This window comes from Mus pahari, chromosome 10 (genome assembly GCF_900095145.1).
Source record: "Mus pahari chromosome 10, PAHARI_EIJ_v1.1, whole genome shotgun sequence".
Classification (NCBI taxonomy): domain Eukaryota; kingdom Metazoa; phylum Chordata; class Mammalia; order Rodentia; family Muridae; genus Mus; species Mus pahari.
In genome coordinates, this window is record NC_034599.1 from 37,326,691 (window position 1) to 37,332,995 (window position 6,305).

A 6,305-nucleotide genomic window follows, 5' to 3' on the forward strand; every position below is an offset into this window, starting at 1 on the left:
AACTCACTTGGTAGACCAGGCTGGCCTCGAACTCAGAAATCCGCCTGCCTCTGCCTCCCGAGTGCTGGGATTAAAGGCCTGCGCCACCAGGCCCGGCATGAAACAATTGTTTTCAAGACAGGATTTCCCACAACAGACTGAGCTGGCCTGGCATTACCATGTAGACCCGAATGACCTCACCCATGTCCCTCTAGCCTCACAGCCTACCAAGGTCTATGATGACAGGTATTCTATTTTGCTTTCTGTTGCTGTGATGAAGCATTCCCACCAAAAGCTAAGGGAGAAAGGCTTTATTTGAGCTTTCTGGCTACAGCCCATCACGGACAAAGGCCAAGGCAGGAACTCAATGTAGAAGCCTAAAGTAAAAGCCATGGAGAATGTTGCACTGGCTTGATTCCCCCAGGCTCATGATCAGTTAGGTTTCATACACAGCCCAAGACCATTCCGCAAAAGAGTAACATGGTCTATACAGTAGGCTGGAGCCTACATCAGTTATCAACCAAAGAAAAGCCATAGATGGTCCCAGCAACCATGTGAGGTCTTGGGAGGAGCTTTGGCCTGTGGCATCTGCCACAGGTGGGTGGCCAGAGATGTTTGGCAGGGGCTAGATAGGACTAGTCACTGAAGTTTAAGGAAGGTGGAAGGTACAGAGCAAGGAGTACTGATAAGGGCATGCTTTTCCAGGTGGGAAATAGTAGCACCCAGCAATTGTGCCAAGAAGGCAAGTTGAAAAGGAACAACTAACTCTCTCTCTCTCTCTCTCTCTCTCTCTCTCTCTCTCTCTCTCTCTCTCTCTCTCAGAAGTTTTGGTAAGCCAGAAAGCAGCGTGGGGGTGTGTGGAGGTCTAGAGAGGGTAAGGGGTGCTCTTAGTTCCATCTTATTATAGCCATGAGAATAGAACGGGAGGGGTTAGTAGGGCTTCAACAAAAGGACATGGGGCTCAAGGAGGTCTATAATCCCAGGGCTGAGGCTGAAGAACCACTGAGAAATGGAGGAATCAGTCCCACTGGATGGCTTGAGTCTGTGTGGTTAGGGTTATGGCACAATGGATATAAAAGAGAATAAAGAATCAGACCCTGAGTTTATAAATGCCGCTCAATTGCTAGGATCCCATTTGCTTTCCGGCTGAGGGGGAGTCGCAATCTTCCCGTTTCTAGTTCTGTCACAGAGGCCAGGTTTAAAATAAAGGACTCAACAAGCGATGTTTGAGCAAGGGGACAAATGCCTACACCAATTAGTCAGGACTGGCCACCCAGCAGACAGGACTGAGTGTGTGTAATTAGAGCCTACATGGGGCGAGGCAGAGGGACAGGAGCTGACATGTTCAATCTTAACATCTATGCTATCTATGCCTGACATGGAGTAAGGAGGAAGAAAACGCAAGATAGAGAGAAAGGGAGAGGGGTCTGGAGAGTGCTCTGACTACTGCTGAGCTGGCTCTTGCTAATTAAGTTTCATTTGTGGTTTATAATAAATCAATAGGGGTTCCATATTCAAATGTAAGAATGTATCATCTCCTCAATCAAAAGATGAACTTGAATTATCTTTGTCATTGTTCTCCCCCCATCATTCTATAATTGGTTATATTGATTTCTTCTGTATGGGAAGAATATCAGAACCAATGCATAATTACCATGAAGTTGTACTCCTGTTAAAGTAATAGAAATATCCATGGGACAGTCAAGTACTAAGTATTCCTGGGTACTACCAGGTACTACCACTCAGTTGAGTACCTGGACTCATATGGCGGCTGCAGTCCATTAACAGCAAACACAAAGAATTCAAGGAAAAAATTCCAACTTCTATTCTATTCACATACCAGAAACAAACAGTTTTAGAAGTCATACTAGAGAGGGTTCTTAAAAATCATTATTATAATTCAAACTAGCTACCAACAAATGATTCTCTACTGACTTTGCAGAAATCTGGTCATCCAGCCAGTACAGAAATGTTTCCAGGGATGGAGTGCTCATGTGTTTGCCAGGAAGTCAGCTTTGTTATTGGACAACAGCTGGAGAACACTGGGATGAGACCCAAGAACCTGTATTGTAGTATCAATGATGTTGTGTCATATTATTTATCAAGTCAAATCAATGCCTGAATGTGTTTCAGAATCCAATTAGTGTTTTCCAAAGTTATTTCAGCAAAGTAGTCTATATATGAGAATACAATCTTACACAGAAGCAGGACATCCAGGAGAGAATAGAGAGCTGAAAAGACATTAGGTTGAGACTCTGAATTCAAGGAGTTCTCAAAGTGGCCAGCTGCCCAGTGATGAGGATGAGTCCTGATCATAACTGGTAACTATAACTGTAGCTTACCACCTCAAATGATCACCTCTAAAGACTAGGGGAACAAGGGGCTTTATCAGCTTTAAATGGTCCAGACCCGAGGTTATACATTGTGAGCTTAATAGAGAGAAGCAAGAAGTAACGGTGTGAGATGGATCTCCAAGACCTGCTCACTGTCTTCCAGCCCTCCTGTGTGCACAGTAGCAAAGCACTTCCTGGTGCATGTGGTTTGCATACCACTGCTAAAGAAATACTGACGTAGGGCCAGCAAGATGACCAGCAGGTAAAGACACTTGTCTTCAAGCCTGATGACCAATAAGGAAAGACATGTGGGCATTATAAGGACTCAAGAAATATTGCTGACTGTGTTTGCTTTGACTTATATAAAACCACAATAATTTGGGAGTGACCACTGCATCTAGTTTTGGAAATATTCACATCTAGCTGTTTACTAAGCAATTCTGGAATTTTGATGGGGAATTTTTCTTTTTCTATTTTCAGTCACTATAACAAAATACTTGAGACTGTAATTTGTAAAGAATAAAGATTTATGTGGCTCCAATTTCTAGGAAATCTATGAGCATGCTGCTGGTATCTGCTTGTTGCCTGTCAAGGGCCTGCTTGCCACATCATAATGTGGCTGAAAACATCACATGGCAAGATAGTACCAGGGTACCAAATTGACTTCTCTTCTTCTCAGCTACTGGTTTCATCATGACATCTCCACCATTATGTCTTCAACTACTCCTAACTGAGTCTTAAGAGCCCCACCTTAGAACACCATTAACCTCTGGGTTTTGCAGGGGGGGGAGGGCACATTTCCAATACACAAACATTTATAGTTTCCATAGCAGGGCTGGGGTTCCTTTTTAGGACATGTTTTCCCAAAGCCACTCTTTTCCCCATTCTAGAAATTGGGACAGGATCTCTCAATGTCTTGTCTTCCTTTCCATGATTTCTCAAAAGTTTACACAGGTTGATCCTGAGCCTAGGTCCAAAGGTTCCCACAGTGTTCGAGGGAGTCATCCAAATAGGCTAGAGACAGGGACAATGGGTACGTTCTTTCTCCTACAGCGTCCATATCTTTACCTTCATTTCTCTTTGGGTAATATTTGTGTTATTCTTTTCACTTGGAAGACCTCACTTGACAAAGATGTACAGTAGCAACAGATTGGATCCTTATGCTGTCCAGAACCCTAATTTGAATACTCCAAAAATACAGCTCAACTGATTTAATAAGAAAGGAAGAAGGAAAGGAGGAAAGAAAGAAAGAAAGAAAGAAAGAAAGAAAGAAAGAAAGAAAGAAAGAAAGAAAGAAAGAAAGAAAGAAAGAGAGAGAGAAAGAGAGAAAGGAGGAAAGAGAAAGGAGGGAAGAAAGAAAGAAAGAAAGAAAGAAAGAAAGAAAGAAAGAAAGAAAGAAAGAAAGAAAGAAAGAAAGAAAGAAAGGGGTGGCCCATATGACTTAGTCACTGGTTGCAAGCAGAGAAAGCTCTGAGTTCTTACATATGCTAAGAGGATTCTGTCTCTCTGACTTTACACAGTGTTGTAACTTGTTTTCTTGTTTCAAAGTCTGTCTGCCTTAGTCACACCGTTTAACAAGAGGAGACATTTAAAAAATTTTTTTCAAATTACATTTATTTATTGAATATACGTGTGGGGATGTTCACGTGCCACATGAAGGTCAGAGGACAGGTTGCAAGAGTCTATTCGCTCCTTCCAACATGTCAGGCCTGGGCAGCAGCATCGGACCATCGGGACTGGAGCCAGGGCACCCACTCTAAGATTCTCCTTGCTGAAGATATTAGCAAAGTCTTCGGGAATCGTTCTGTTGACCAGGCTCAGGGCACATCCTACTCTAAGTCAGTCCTTAGGGGATATGTGATTGTCATTGGTCATCTTGGAAGTTTGTGCCTCACTCAAGCCACCAGGCCTATGAATGTTTACAGTTGTTCCTCATAAGAGGATAATCCAGAGTTCTCTTAGGAGAAGAAGGGGATTGGATACTAATCATTATAACATACCTAGTGAGCCCTGTTCGATTGTTCTTAAGTGTCCTTGTGTTAGCTGTCTTCTTCCCCTATTCTCTGCCTCCACTGCAGCTGTAGCTGAATATTATATTTGAATTTTGTCTGGGTTGTTTGTAAGAGGCTTCTAAGTAGTCTCCCACATCCTGTTTTCTTTAACACAATACACAGGACACAGCTTATATGAAAGTCTATATTTAGCCATGCTTGCATACAGGAACATTCCTGTAAATCCCAGCACTCAGGAAGCTGAGACAGGAGGATTCTGAGTTTGAGGCCAGTCGCCCAGGCATCCCCATCCCAATTCTACATGAAGACTCTGAACAGCCCTGTGGACATGACTTTCTTCCCCTATCCCCACAGAATAACCTAGCATGTTCTTTCTAGTGTGCTGCCTTCTTTAGAGGCCATCAGAGCAGGAAGAGAATCAGAGAAACATCAATCAGAGGAGGCATAGAAGCACCCTGTTTAATGGGTGGGAACTACATTAACTAGAACAATGAGAAAAAAATAACTAAGATGTGCTGGGTGTCCCATTTGGGGTTTCTATTGCTGTGAAGAGACATCATGACCACAGCAAACTCGTACAGTTTTTAAAGTGATATTTTTTTTTTATCCTGACTAGCTCTCAAATAAATGAAGCAGAGACTATAAGATTAATTCAGTCAAGCTTTACAGCACAATAGCTGAGCAGTTATTGATCTATTCTAATCCTCTAAGCTAATCTCGCCCCCTCCCAGACAAAATCTCCCCCCCCAGAGCTACTTGCATTTTAGCATTGATCTGGCCTCTCTCTGCTCCAGGTGTGTTCTCATGAACCCTTTCCTCATGGTCGCATCCTCTCTCCTATCTGATCCCTAGCTGGGATCAAAAGTCCAGCCCTATTCTCTCCTCTGCTCAGCCACTGACCGATCAGCTTTTATTAACAAATCAAGGAATAATGGGGAGCAATGTTTACACAACACCGAGACTGGAGATTCTTAGCATAAGAGCTACAGATGCCATGTCTGGATTGCAACCAGATATGGGAGCAGAGAAGTCAGCATTTAAATAATACACCGGTAATCTTTACACGATGTCCAATAACATTATGCCTACAACTCACATAAAGGACAACATCTAATTGGGGCTGGCTTACGATTTCAGAGTTTTAGTCCATTATCATCCTGGCAAGTAGCATGGCACCATGCAGGTAAGACGTGGTGCTGGAGAAGGAGCTGAGAATTCTACAATTTGATCAGAAGGCAGCAGGAGACTGTGCCATGCTGGGTGTGGCTTAAAGCCCACCTCCAGTTACACATTTCCTCCAACAAGAACATGCCCACTCCAACTAGGTCACATCTAATAGTACCACTCCCTATGGGCCAAGAACTCAAACACATGAGTCGCTGGGGGGCTATTCCTAGTCAGACCACCACACTGATGGGAGCAATACAAAGTGGTAGCAGAATGTGACCACAAACACAAAGAATTTGCAATATTAAAAGAGAGAGAACGTGAATGTACCATTTATACTAAGATGTAGGAGCTATATAAGGGAGACCATTCTTCCATTTTACAGATAACTTGTGGCTGGACCTCAGAATGATAGTAGCATGCTGGAGATATTTGATCTGGCTCTTGAAGGGTGGGCAAGATGCCTCTGGCTGAGAGGAAACAGGGATATGGGAGGGTCTGGGAAAGTGAATAAGCTCAAAGCCAAGGCTAACAGGACAGGAGGTCATAGAACAGTGAGCGATTTAGTAACCTCTTTGTGCAGGATGGTTGGAAATAGACAATGACCTGAGTTTAGGCTGGAATCTGCGGCGGGGTGTTGATCAGTGTTGGAAGCTGAAGATGGTGGCGATGGCGTATTCATCTAAAAGAGAAGTGTAGCCTAAGGCCAACCAACCATTTTCTGTAATCTGAAGGGTTTCTAGGAGAGCGAAGACTTCAGACCAACATGACAAACCTCCTCCCCATTCCTCACCCCCAGCCCTCAGAGCAAGGC